This window comes from Taeniopygia guttata, chromosome 3, assembly GCF_048771995.1.
Source record: "Taeniopygia guttata chromosome 3, bTaeGut7.mat, whole genome shotgun sequence".
Lineage (NCBI taxonomy): Eukaryota > Metazoa > Chordata > Aves > Passeriformes > Estrildidae > Taeniopygia > Taeniopygia guttata.
The window spans coordinates 115489449-115501718 of NC_133027.1; the positions used below are offsets into that span (position 1 = coordinate 115489449).

Sequence of the window (12270 nt, forward strand, 5' to 3'; positions counted from 1 at the left end):
CTCCAAAAATCCCCCAAAAATCCCCTAAATCCAAAATCCCAAACCCCAAAAATCCCCTAAATCCCAAAATCCTCCAAAAATCCCCCAAAAATCCCCAAAATCCCAAACCCCCAAATCCCCTACATCCCCAAAAACCCCAAATATTCCCCAAAAATCCCCTCAATTCCAAAATCCCAAACCCCAAAAATCCCCCAGATCCCAAACCCCCAAAATCCCCTAAAAATCCCCCCTGAAGTCCCCCAAATCCCCAAAACCCCCCAAATATCCCCCCCAAAAATCCCCCAAACCCCAAAATCCTCCAAAAATCCCCAAATCCCAAACCCCAAAATCCCCTAAATCCCCCCAAACCCCAAAATGCTCCAAAAATCCCCCAAAAATCCCCTAAATCCAAAATCCCTAACCCCAAAAATCCCCTAAATCCCAAAATCCTCCAAAAATCCCCCAAAAATCCCCAAAATCCCAAACACCCAAATCCCCTAAATCCCAAAAAAACCCAAATATTCCCCAAAAATCCCCTAAATTGGGGATTTGGGAATTTTGGGATTTGGGAATTCCCACCCCTCCCCCCTCCCTCATTCCCTTTTTTTTTTTTCAGCTCCCGCTGGGAATTCCGGACCCCCCCGCCCAAACGGCTCCGAGCAGCTCCAGAAAACACCCAAAAAAATTCCCAAAATTCCCAGGAAATCGTGGAGAAAGCGGCGCCGGCCCGGAGGCTGCAGATCCCCGCCGGAAATCCGGGAATTCCGACAGGAAATTCAGGAATTCTGGCGGAAAATTCAGGAATTCCAGAAAGAAATTCGGGAATTCCAGTTGGAAATTCAGGAATTCCAACGGGAAATTCGGGACTCCTGGCTGGAAATGCAGGAATGGCATCAGGAAATCCGGGAATTCTGTCAGGAAATCCGGGAATTCCGGGAATCCCGGTGCGTTCCCAACTTTCCGTGGCTCAGTTTTACGGGAGCCGGAATTACCGGGACCCCCCGGAGCGGAAACGGCTCCGGGAGCTGCTGGGGCACGGAGAGATCCCGGAAAAAACCCGGAATTCCGGGAATTCTGACAGGAAATTCCGGAATCCCGGCGGGAAATCCGGGGATTCCGCCAGGAAATCCGGGAATTCCGCCAGGAAATCTGGGAATTCTGCCAGGAAGGGCAGCTCCAAAGGCAAAGGGAGCAGCGGGAATTCCCGGAATTCCAGGCTGGGGAATTCCAGGATTGAGAATTCCCAGATTTCCAATGTTGAGAACTCCCGGAATTCCAGGATGGGGAATTCCCGGATTTCCGGGATTGGGAATTCCTGCAGAATTCCAGGATGAAGAATTCCCTTATTTGCTTTGATAGACTTTCCTGCCCCTGGCACAGAGGGAGGGGCTATAAACCAAATTGTCATTACAAATCTGTCTGAAAAGGACCTAAAATTAGATGCCATGAAAATGGCTCTGGGAATCCCCAAAGTCCCAGCTACGGTAAGAATCAGACTTTGTGCCTCTGTCCTGGAAGAGCACAGCACTGCAATGCATCCTAACACATTTTGCAACCTTCTAACAGATATATTTCATCTCATGCAAGAAGACAGATGAGTAATTCCCAGGAGCTTCATGCAAAATTGGCCCTAAAGCAGATCCCAGTAGGCATCAAGGTAAGCAAAGAAATGTAGCCCTTTCCATTTTAGCCAGCTGCAGTTGACAACAGATTTCAAATTTAGACTTCAAACATTCTCATGAAGAAATTAACCCTTAGGTTGTTGTGGCTTTACTGTGATCCATGTAAAATAGCACCTTTTCCTTGTGCATTTTTTTTAACACAACACTTTTTTTTTTTATTTTTTCCTTGCTAGGCTGGATTCTGTATGCTGCAAGGCTGTCATATCAGGATATGCTGCAAAAGAGTTTGTTGCATCTTCTTCCTGAAAAGTTGGTGGAGTTTCTCTCTATGCAGAGGGTACAACATTTATGGTCAGGACAGGGTTTTCTTGCTTTGTGGTTTTCTTGCTGCTGCTGCTGCTTTTAAAGGGGTCAACACTCTTAGCTCCAGGAAACTGAAACTAAATGTGAGCAGGGACTGGAGGAAGGAAGCAGGGAGGATCCACTACAAGATTCCAAAAACTAAATAAAGCAGGATTCAACTGCCAGTGGCTGAATAGCAGCAATTTATGAGCTGTTCCTCAAAAGCCCCAGACAAGCACCAAGTCCTGTGGGAAGCTGGAGATTGACAGAAGACACCTCCAGAAGAGTCTGCTGTTGAAATTTCCTTTAAGCCTTTTTGGTTTTTTTTTTTTTTTTTCAGGTGGATCATCCAGACCTGGCAAATGCATAAGGTCAGCCCTTGGAAGAGCAAAAAGCTCTCGCCAAGAAAACCAAACGAGTGGCTGAAATCTGTCCATTTGTCTGCCTGTCTTTTTGGCCTTGGATTACTGTGCTTTTCAAAGCTATTCTTTCATAACTTGGATAAAAAGGTAAATGTTTCATATAGCCCCGCAAGTAGTAATCATCCTGTCCATGCAAAAAAAACCTGCTGCCTGAGGGATGGGCCCCAAACCAGAGGTGTTTCTCATTTACCTACAAAGCGTCTGGCTTTAGCATGTGTAGTCAGTTTTTGTGAACATGTGAGTCCATTGCCTGCTCTAACAGAGTTAGTGACTTACTTTCAGTGGTTGTAGAGAGTTTCCCTGAAACAGCACTGTTTGTAGTCCACTGTGTGACTTAGGAGACACAATAGCCAGACAATTCTGCAAGTGTAATATAACTGTATGTGGCGTTCCCAGAAAATGCTCTGAAGTCTTCTCTCCGTTGCACCATGGTGATAAAAACCACTGCTGCTTTTCAAGCTCCACGAGGCCATGCTGTGCTGTGCTGAAAGGGATAGAAAAGCCAATTAGCTCTGAAAAGTGAAGGGCAGGCAGAGAGGGGTGCTCTGGCCTGGAATTCCCTCCCTTTGGCAGCAGCAAAGGTCAGCTGTGCAGCCAAATTTCAGTGACCACATGTGGATCCAGCTTGTGCGTGTTGCCAGCTATCTGCACAGGGAGTGGGAGAGGGTGGGGAGGAAGAATTGATTCTGGAAGGGGAAAGCCTGAGTTAAAGGGAAAAGTGGAGTGAAATGTGACAGCTGGGATTTCCAGAAGATAGTTTGATGGATGCTGGCCATCCAGCTTCCCTAGAACTCTTTATCAGTAACACCCTCTATATCTCCCTGAGTGACTTTTAGCCTGTCTGGCAGTTTTCAGCATCAGTGTGTGAGCGAAAAGAGGTGGAAGGCAGTTCTCTCTGATTTGGCAGCTCTGGGACTTTGTGCTGCTGGCTGAGGGTCTGGATTTCTCAGGAACTTCCTGGCTACCTGTGGCTCCCACAGGCTTGTAGGACTGGGCTTAGAGAAACCCTGAGCTGCCCGATGTCTGCTCTTGCTGCAGCTCTTCTGAATAGTCCTGGGTGTGGATGTGAGCCTGCAGTCCTTGGGAGGCAGAATTCACTCCACAATCCCAAGGGGCTTGCTCTATCTGTCAGTGCAGGCCAGCTGTGGGAATCCTCCAAGTCCCTTTATCCTGTTCTGTGTGTCAAGGCCCTGTGGCTGACCACGAGTGCCCCGAGCTGCCATGGACCCTTCTTGCAAGGGCAATTGTTTTCAGAGTCAGCGTAGGTGCTGGCTACCTTTGGAAAAGTGTGAATACCCCGGGGAAATCCATGGGGCAGACACCTTGGGCCATACTGTGTGCTGGCACCATCAGCAGGCATGATACAGACAGAGGTGCTTTGCTTTTGGTGTGAAACTTTGGTAATGGTGAGACTTCTTGGTTAGGTCAGAAGGTTTTAGAGGGAAATGTCCACTCACGTGATCAAAAGAGAAGATCCTGGCATGGTTAAAAATGGGAAACAGTGAGCTTGTAGGTTTAGGTGATCTGCTTGTGGTCATTCTTCAGACTTTTAATATTCATGCAGAAGTTTGGCAGAAACAGGAAACTTATGTGTAGACCAAAATCAGTTCAGCTTCTACAGTAAATGGTATTAACTGGTGTTATGTAGCTTTGACCCTTTGGAGAGATCTAAATCTGGCCTTTCCCAAGTTCTGATGGAGTAAAATAACTGTTTCCCAGTCTTTTATTTGCAGATGCTCTAAATATTGTTGCTGGGGATCTATATAAAAAATTCAAAGGTAAGTAAAAATAAGTATTAGCAGTATGTGTGAAATATAATATAAATAATAATTTGTCTATCTTGCTACCTTAATATATATATATATATATATATATATATATATGATATATATATATATATGATATATATTTCTAAATACGTCACTATAAAGTAGAAATGCAAATGTGACTATAATGATGAAAACAATATATAAATATTCGAGTATCGTTTAAAGAAGGGGCTTTTTTTTGCTTTTTATTTGGTTAGAGGCAGGGTTTTAATGGAAGAAAAATGAATATACCTTTTATTTTGATATCATTCTAAATATAGAAATATATATTCAATGTATGCAGAGATTTTTCTATTCTATCTCTTCTGAATATTTATTTTCATTTCTATTTTATACTTTCATATAACACCATACATCAATCTACATTTTAAACGTAAATTTGAATATAAATGCGAAATATAGAGATAAATTTAAACGCAGTTTAAAAGAAAAGGGGTTTTTAAAAGATTTTTACTTGGATAGAGGCAGGGGTTTATTTTAAGCAATATAAACCTTTTAGAAATAGAAATCTATCTATAGAAATATGTAAGCAATGTATTAAGCAATGCATAAAAATATAAATTGTAATAAAGGAATAAATGTAAGAAATTATAAAAATACAATTACACATCAATATACGTTATAAATCCGAATGTGAATATAAATATGAAAAATATAAAAATAAAAGAGCTTGAAATGCAGTTTAAAAGAGAAGGTTTTTGCTTTTGGTTCCTGTTGGGTTAGAGGCAGGGGTTTTTCTGCTGGCGTTCTTTTCCGCGCGGGATGTTTTGGGGCATTTGCTGCAGGGCAGGTTCCGGAGGGCATCGCGCCCGTTCTTTTCTGCCGCCGGCCCCGCCCGCGGCCCCGAGGCGAGCGGCGGCCCCCGGCGGTGGCGGGCGGCAGTGCTGCCGCCCTGTGGGCAGAGGGCGGTACTGCAGCCCGCCGCCCGCGGCCGCCATCTTGGGAGTGGCTTGTCGCGGACTCGCTTGACCTTCTCGAGATGGCGCGAAAAAGAGGACGTCGGCATTCGAGGACCCGTGTCTGTTTTTTCTACACTGCCTGAATTGTCCCCAACGCCGGCGCCCCCCGACGGGATTTTCCGCGGCGGTTCCGGTGCCGTGCACAGGGGCTGTGGGGTCAGCAGCACCGCGAGCGTGCGGGTTTTTGGCGGGGGCCGACGGGCATCGGCGTAATACGCCTCTCTCCGTCCAGGTCCCCACGGGCCGCCATCTTGCGAGTCCCTGGTGGCGGGCTCGCTTGAAAAGTGCTGCCCCCATTGTGGGCAGAGGGCGGTACTGCAGCCGCCGGTGCCGGGGCGGGAGCGCGCGGCGAGCGGCGCGCGGGGCGGTGTCTGTGAGCGCAGGGCGGGGGGCGGCGGCGGCTCGGGCGGCCCGAGCCTCAAAAACAAGCTCTGGTCAGGAAACAGGCTTGGTGCTTTGCGCGCAGAAGAGGAATTTCCAGTGCGCATGCGCCTAGCGGCCATGACACTGTACGGAAAATGGAACTCTGCTGTAGGAAGGCGGCCATGATGCTGTACGGAAATTCCAGTGCGCATGCGCAAAGCGGGCGTACGGCAAAGGGAACCGCGCATGCGCACTGCGTGGGGGGGGAGAACCTTGCCATCTGTTTTTTGGGGGTTTGGGATTTTTGGAAATTTGGTGTTTTGGGAGTTTGGGGGGTTTTGGGGATTTGGGAATTTGGGGTTTGGGATTTTGGGGATTTGGGGATTTGGGGTTCGGGTTCCCGGGATCCCGGCCCTGCTCAGCCTCTCCCGGATCCGCAGCAGCTCCGGAACCGCCTCGAAACGGAGCCGGGACCCGCCCGGGTGAGCCTGAAACCCCAAATCCCCCAAAAATCCCCCCAAACCTCAGACATCCCCCAAAAATCCCCTAAATTTCAAATTCCCAAACCCCCCCCCCAAACCCCCCCAAAAAACACTAGACCTCAAAAAAACCCAAAACCCCAAAATCCTCCAAAAATCCCCAAATCCCAAACCCCCAAATCCCCTACATCCCCAAAACCCCCAAATATTCCCCAAAAATCCCCTCAATTCCAAAATCCCAAACCCCAAAAATCCCCCAGATCCCAAACCCCCAAAATCCCCTAAAAATCCCCCCTGAAGTCCCCCAAATCCCCAAAACCCCCCAAATATCCCCCCCAAAAATCCCCCAAACCCCAAAATCCTCCAAAAATCCCCAAATCCCAAACCCCAAAATCCCCTAAATCCCCCCAAACCCCAAAATGCTCCAAAAATTCCCCAAAAATCCCCTAAATCCAAAATCCCAAACCCCAAAAATCCCCTAAATCCCAAAATCCTCCAAAAATCCCCCAAAAATCCCCAAAATCCCAAACACCCAAATCCCCTACATCCCCAAAAACCCCAAATATTCCCCAAAAATCCCCTCAATTCCAAAATCCCAAACCCCAAAAATCCCCCAGATCCCAAACCCCCAAAATCCCCTAAAAATCCCCCCTGAAGTCCCCCAAATCCCCAAAACCCCCCAAATATCCCCCCCAAAAATCCCCCAAACCCCAAAATCCTCCAAAAATCCCCAAATCCCAAACCCCAAAATCCCCTAAATCCCCCCAAACCCCAAAATGCTCCAAAAATCCCCCAAAAATCCCCTAAATCCAAAATCCCAAACCCCAAAAATCCCCTAAATCCCAAAATCCTCCAAAAATCCCCCAAAAATCCCCAAAATCCCAAACCCCCAAATCCCCTACATCCCCAAAAACCCCAAATATTCCCCAAAAATCCCCTCAATTCCAAAATCCCAAACCCCAAAAATCCCCCAGATCCCAAACCCCCAAAATCCCCTAAAAATCCCCCCTGAAGTCCCCCAAATCCCCAAAACCCCCCAAATATCCCCCCAAAAATCCCCCAAACCCCAAAATCCTCCAAAAATCCCCAAATCCCAAACCCCAAAATCCCCTAAATCCCCCCAAACCCCAAAATGCTCCAAAAATCCCCCAAAAATCCCCTAAATCCAAAATCCCAAACCCCAAAAATCCCCTAAATCCCAAAATCCTCCAAAAATCCCCCAAAAATCCCCAAAATCCCAAACCCCCAAATCCCCTACATCCCCAAAAACCCCAAATATTCCCCAAAAATCCCCTCAATTCCAAAATCCCAAACCCCAAAAATCCCCCAGATCCCAAACCCCCAAAATCCCCTAAAAATCCCCCCTGAAGTCCCCCAAATCCCCAAAACCCCCCAAATATCCCCCCCAAAAATCCCCCAAACCCCAAAATCCTCCAAAAATCCCCAAATCCCAAACCCCAAAATCCCCTAAATCCCCCCAAACCCCAAAATGCTCCAAAAATCCCCCAAAAATCCCCTAAATCCAAAATCCCTAACCCCAAAAATCCCCTAAATCCCAAAATCCTCCAAAAATCCCCCAAAAATCCCCAAAATCCCAAACACCCAAATCCCCTAAATCCCAAAAAAACCCAAATATTCCCCAAAAATCCCCTAAATTGGGGATTTGGGAATTTTGGGATTTGGGAATTCCCACCCCTCCCCCCTCCCTCATTCCCTTTTTTTTTTTTCAGCTCCCGCTGGGAATTCCGGACCCCCCCGCCCAAACGGCTCCGAGCAGCTCCAGAAAACACCCAAAAAAATTCCCAAAATTCCCAGGAAATCGTGGAGAAAGCGGCGCCGGCCCGGAGGCTGCAGATCCCCGCCGGAAATCCGGGAATTCCGACAGGAAATTCAGGAATTCTGGCGGAAAATTCAGGAATTCCAGAAAGAAATTCGGGAATTCCAGTTGGAAATTCAGGAATTCCAACGGGAAATTCGGGACTCCTGGCTGGAAATGCAGGAATGGCATCAGGAAATCCGGGAATTCTGTCAGGAAATCCGGGAATTCCGGGAATCCCGGTGCGTTCCCAACTTTCCGTGGCTCAGTTTTACGGGAGCCGGAATTACCGGGACCCCCCGGAGCGGAAACGGCTCCGGGAGCTGCTGGGGCACGGAGAGATCCCGGAAAAAACCCGGAATTCCGGGAATTCTGACAGGAAATTCCGGAATCCCGGCGGGAAATCCGGGGATTCCGCCAGGAAATCCGGGAATTCCGCCAGGAAATCTGGGAATTCTGCCAGGAAGGGCAGCTCCAAAGGCAAAGGGAGCAGCGGGAATTCCCGGAATTCCAGGCTGGGGAATTCCAGGATTGAGAATTCCCAGATTTCCAATGTTGAGAACTCCCGGAATTCCAGGATGGGGAATTCCCGGATTTCCGGGATTGGGAATTCCTGCAGAATTCCAGGATGAAGAATTCCCTTATTTGCTTTGATAGACTTTCCTGCCCCTGGCACAGAGGGAGGGGCTATAAACCAAATTGTCATTACAAATCTGTCTGAAAAGGACCTAAAATTAGATGCCATGAAAATGGCTCTGGGAATCCCCAAAGTCCCAGCTACGGTAAGAATCAGACTTTGTGCCTCTGTCCTGGAAGAGCACAGCACTGCAATGCATCCTAACACATTTTGCAACCTTCTAACAGATATATTTCATCTCATGCAAGAAGACAGATGAGTAATTCCCAGGAGCTTCATGCAAAATTGGCCCTAAAGCAGATCCCAGTAGGCATCAAGGTAAGCAAAGAAATGTAGCCCTTTCCATTTTAGCCAGCTGCAGTTGACAACAGATTTCAAATTTAGACTTCAAACATTCTCATGAAGAAATTAACCCTTAGGTTGTTGTGGCTTTACTGTGATCCATGTAAAATAGCACCTTTTCCTTGTGCATTTTTTTTAACACAACACTTTTTTTTTTTATTTTTTCCTTGCTAGGCTGGATTCTGTATGCTGCAAGGCTGTCATATCAGGATATGCTGCAAAAGAGTTTGTTGCATCTTCTTCCTGAAAAGTTGGTGGAGTTTCTCTCTATGCAGAGGGTACAACATTTATGGTCAGGACAGGGTTTTCTTGCTTTGTGGTTTTCTTGCTGCTGCTGCTGCTTTTAAAGGGGTCAACACTCTTAGCTCCAGGAAACTGAAACTAAATGTGAGCAGGGACTGGAGGAAGGAAGCAGGGAGGATCCACTACAAGATTCCAAAAACTAAATAAAGCAGGATTCAACTGCCAGTGGCTGAATAGCAGCAATTTATGAGCTGTTCCTCAAAAGCCCCAGACAAGCACCAAGTCCTGTGGGAAGCTGGAGATTGACAGAAGACACCTCCAGAAGAGTCTGCTGTTGAAATTTCCTTTAAGCCTTTTTGGTTTTTTTTTTTTTTTTCAGGTGGATCATCCAGACCTGGCAAATGCATAAGGTCAGCCCTTGGAAGAGCAAAAAGCTCTCGCCAAGAAAACCAAACGAGTGGCTGAAATCTGTCCATTTGTCTGCCTGTCTTTTTGGCCTTGGATTACTGTGCTTTTCAAAGCTATTCTTTCATAACTTGGATAAAAAGGTAAATGTTTCATATAGCCCCGCAAGTAGTAATCATCCTGTCCATGCAAAAAAAACCTGCTGCCTGAGGGATGGGCCCCAAACCAGAGGTGTTTCTCATTTACCTACAAAGCGTCTGGCTTTAGCATGTGTAGTCAGTTTTTGTGAACATGTGAGTCCATTGCCTGCTCTAACAGAGTTAGTGACTTACTTTCAGTGGTTGTAGAGAGTTTCCCTGAAACAGCACTGTTTGTAGTCCACTGTGTGACTTAGGAGACACAATAGCCAGACAATTCTGCAAGTGTAATATAACTGTATGTGGCGTTCCCAGAAAATGCTCTGAAGTCTTCTCTCCGTTGCACCATGGTGATAAAAACCACTGCTGCTTTTCAAGCTCCACGAGGCCATGCTGTGCTGTGCTGAAAGGGATAGAAAAGCCAATTAGCTCTGAAAAGTGAAGGGCAGGCAGAGAGGGGTGCTCTGGCCTGGAATTCCCTCCCTTTGGCAGCAGCAAAGGTCAGCTGTGCAGCCAAATTTCAGTGACCACATGTGGATCCAGCTTGTGCGTGTTGCCAGCTATCTGCACAGGGAGTGGGAGAGGGTGGGGAGGAAGAATTGATTCTGGAAGGGGAAAGCCTGAGTTAAAGGGAAAAGTGGAGTGAAATGTGACAGCTGGGATTTCCAGAAGATAGTTTGATGGATGCTGGCCATCCAGCTTCCCTAGAACTCTTTATCAGTAACACCCTCTATATCTCCCTGAGTGACTTTTAGCCTGTCTGGCAGTTTTCAGCATCAGTGTGTGAGCGAAAAGAGGTGGAAGGCAGTTCTCTCTGATTTGGCAGCTCTGGGACTTTGTGCTGCTGGCTGAGGGTCTGGATTTCTCAGGAACTTCCTGGCTACCTGTGGCTCCCACAGGCTTGTAGGACTGGGCTTAGAGAAACCCTGAGCTGCCCGATGTCTGCTCTTGCTGCAGCTCTTCTGAATAGTCCTGGGTGTGGATGTGAGCCTGCAGTCCTTGGGAGGCAGAATTCACTCCACAATCCCAAGGGGCTTGCTCTATCTGTCAGTGCAGGCCAGCTGTGGGAATCCTCCAAGTCCCTTTATCCTGTTCTGTGTGTCAAGGCCCTGTGGCTGACCACGAGTGCCCCGAGCTGCCATGGACCCTTCTTGCAAGGGCAATTGTTTTCAGAGTCAGCGTAGGTGCTGGCTACCTTTGGAAAAGTGTGAATACCCCGGGGAAATCCATGGGGCAGACACCTTGGGCCATACTGTGTGCTGGCACCATCAGCAGGCATGATACAGACAGAGGTGCTTTGCTTTTGGTGTGAAACTTTGGTAATGGTGAGACTTCTTGGTTAGGTCAGAAGGTTTTAGAGGGAAATGTCCACTCACGTGATCAAAAGAGAAGATCCTGGCATGGTTAAAAATGGGAAACAGTGAGCTTGTAGGTTTAGGTGATCTGCTTGTGGTCATTCTTCAGACTTTTAATATTCATGCAGAAGTTTGGCAGAAACAGGAAACTTATGTGTAGACCAAAATCAGTTCAGCTTCTACAGTAAATGGTATTAACTGGTGTTATGTAGCTTTGACCCTTTGGAGAGATCTAAATCTGGCCTTTCCCAAGTTCTGATGGAGTAAAATAACTGTTTCCCAGTCTTTTATTTGCAGATGCTCTAAATATTGTTGCTGGGGATCTATATAAAAAATTCAAAGGTAAGTAAAAATAAGTATTAGCAGTATGTGTGAAATATAATATAAATAATAATTTGTCTATCTTGCTACCTTAATATATATATATATATATATATATATATATATGATATATATATATATATGATATATATTTCTAAATACGTCACTATAAAGTAGAAATGCAAATGTGACTATAATGATGAAAACAATATATAAATATTCGAGTATCGTTTAAAGAAGGGGCTTTTTTTTGCTTTTTATTTGGTTAGAGGCAGGGTTTTAATGGAAGAAAAATGAATATACCTTTTATTTTGATATCATTCTAAATATAGAAATATATATTCAATGTATGCAGAGATTTTTCTATTCTATCTCTTCTGAATATTTATTTTCATTTCTATTTTATACTTTCATATAACACCATACATCAATCTACATTTTAAACGTAAATTTGAATATAAATGCGAAATATAGAGATAAATTTAAACGCAGTTTAAAAGAAAAGGGGTTTTTAAAAGATTTTTACTTGGATAGAGGCAGGGGTTTATTTTAAGCAATATAAACCTTTTAGAAATAGAAATCTATCTATAGAAATATGTAAGCAATGTATTAAGCAATGCATAAAAATATAAATTGTAATAAAGGAATAAATGTAAGAAATTATAAAAATACAATTACACATCAATATACGTTATAAATCCGAATGTGAATATAAATATGAAAAATATAAAAATAAAAGAGCTTGAAATGCAGTTTAAAAGAGAAGGTTTTTGCTTTTGGTTCCTGTTGGGTTAGAGGCAGGGGTTTTTCTGCTGGCGTTCTTTTCCGCGCGGGATGTTTTGGGGCATTTGCTGCAGGGCAGGTTCCGGAGGGCATCGCGCCCGTTCTTTTCTGCCGCCGGCCCCGCCCGCGGCCCCGAGGCGAGCGGCGGCCCCCGGCGGTGGCGGGCGGCAGTGCTGCCGCCCTGTGGGCAGAGGGCGGTACTGCAGCCCGCCGCCCGCGGCCGCCATCTTGGGAGT

The 12270-nt window shown here is 46.0% G+C and overlaps 2 long non-coding RNA genes across 2 annotated transcripts; both read left to right on the plus strand.

The window, feature by feature from the left end:
- The first annotated feature begins 600 nt into the window (after positions 1–600).
- On the plus strand, positions 601–4872 carry LOC140683847 (uncharacterized). Its single transcript, XR_012055402.1, has 2 exons — positions 601–1636; positions 2284–4872. It is a non-coding gene; the product is annotated as an uncharacterized lncRNA (long non-coding RNA).
- Positions 4873–7730: 2858 nt separating this feature from the next.
- On the plus strand, positions 7731–12001 carry LOC140683848 (uncharacterized). The gene is made up of 2 exons (XR_012055403.1): positions 7731–8766; positions 9413–12001. It is a non-coding gene; the product is annotated as an uncharacterized lncRNA (long non-coding RNA).
- The last annotated feature ends 269 nt before the right edge of the window (positions 12002–12270 follow it).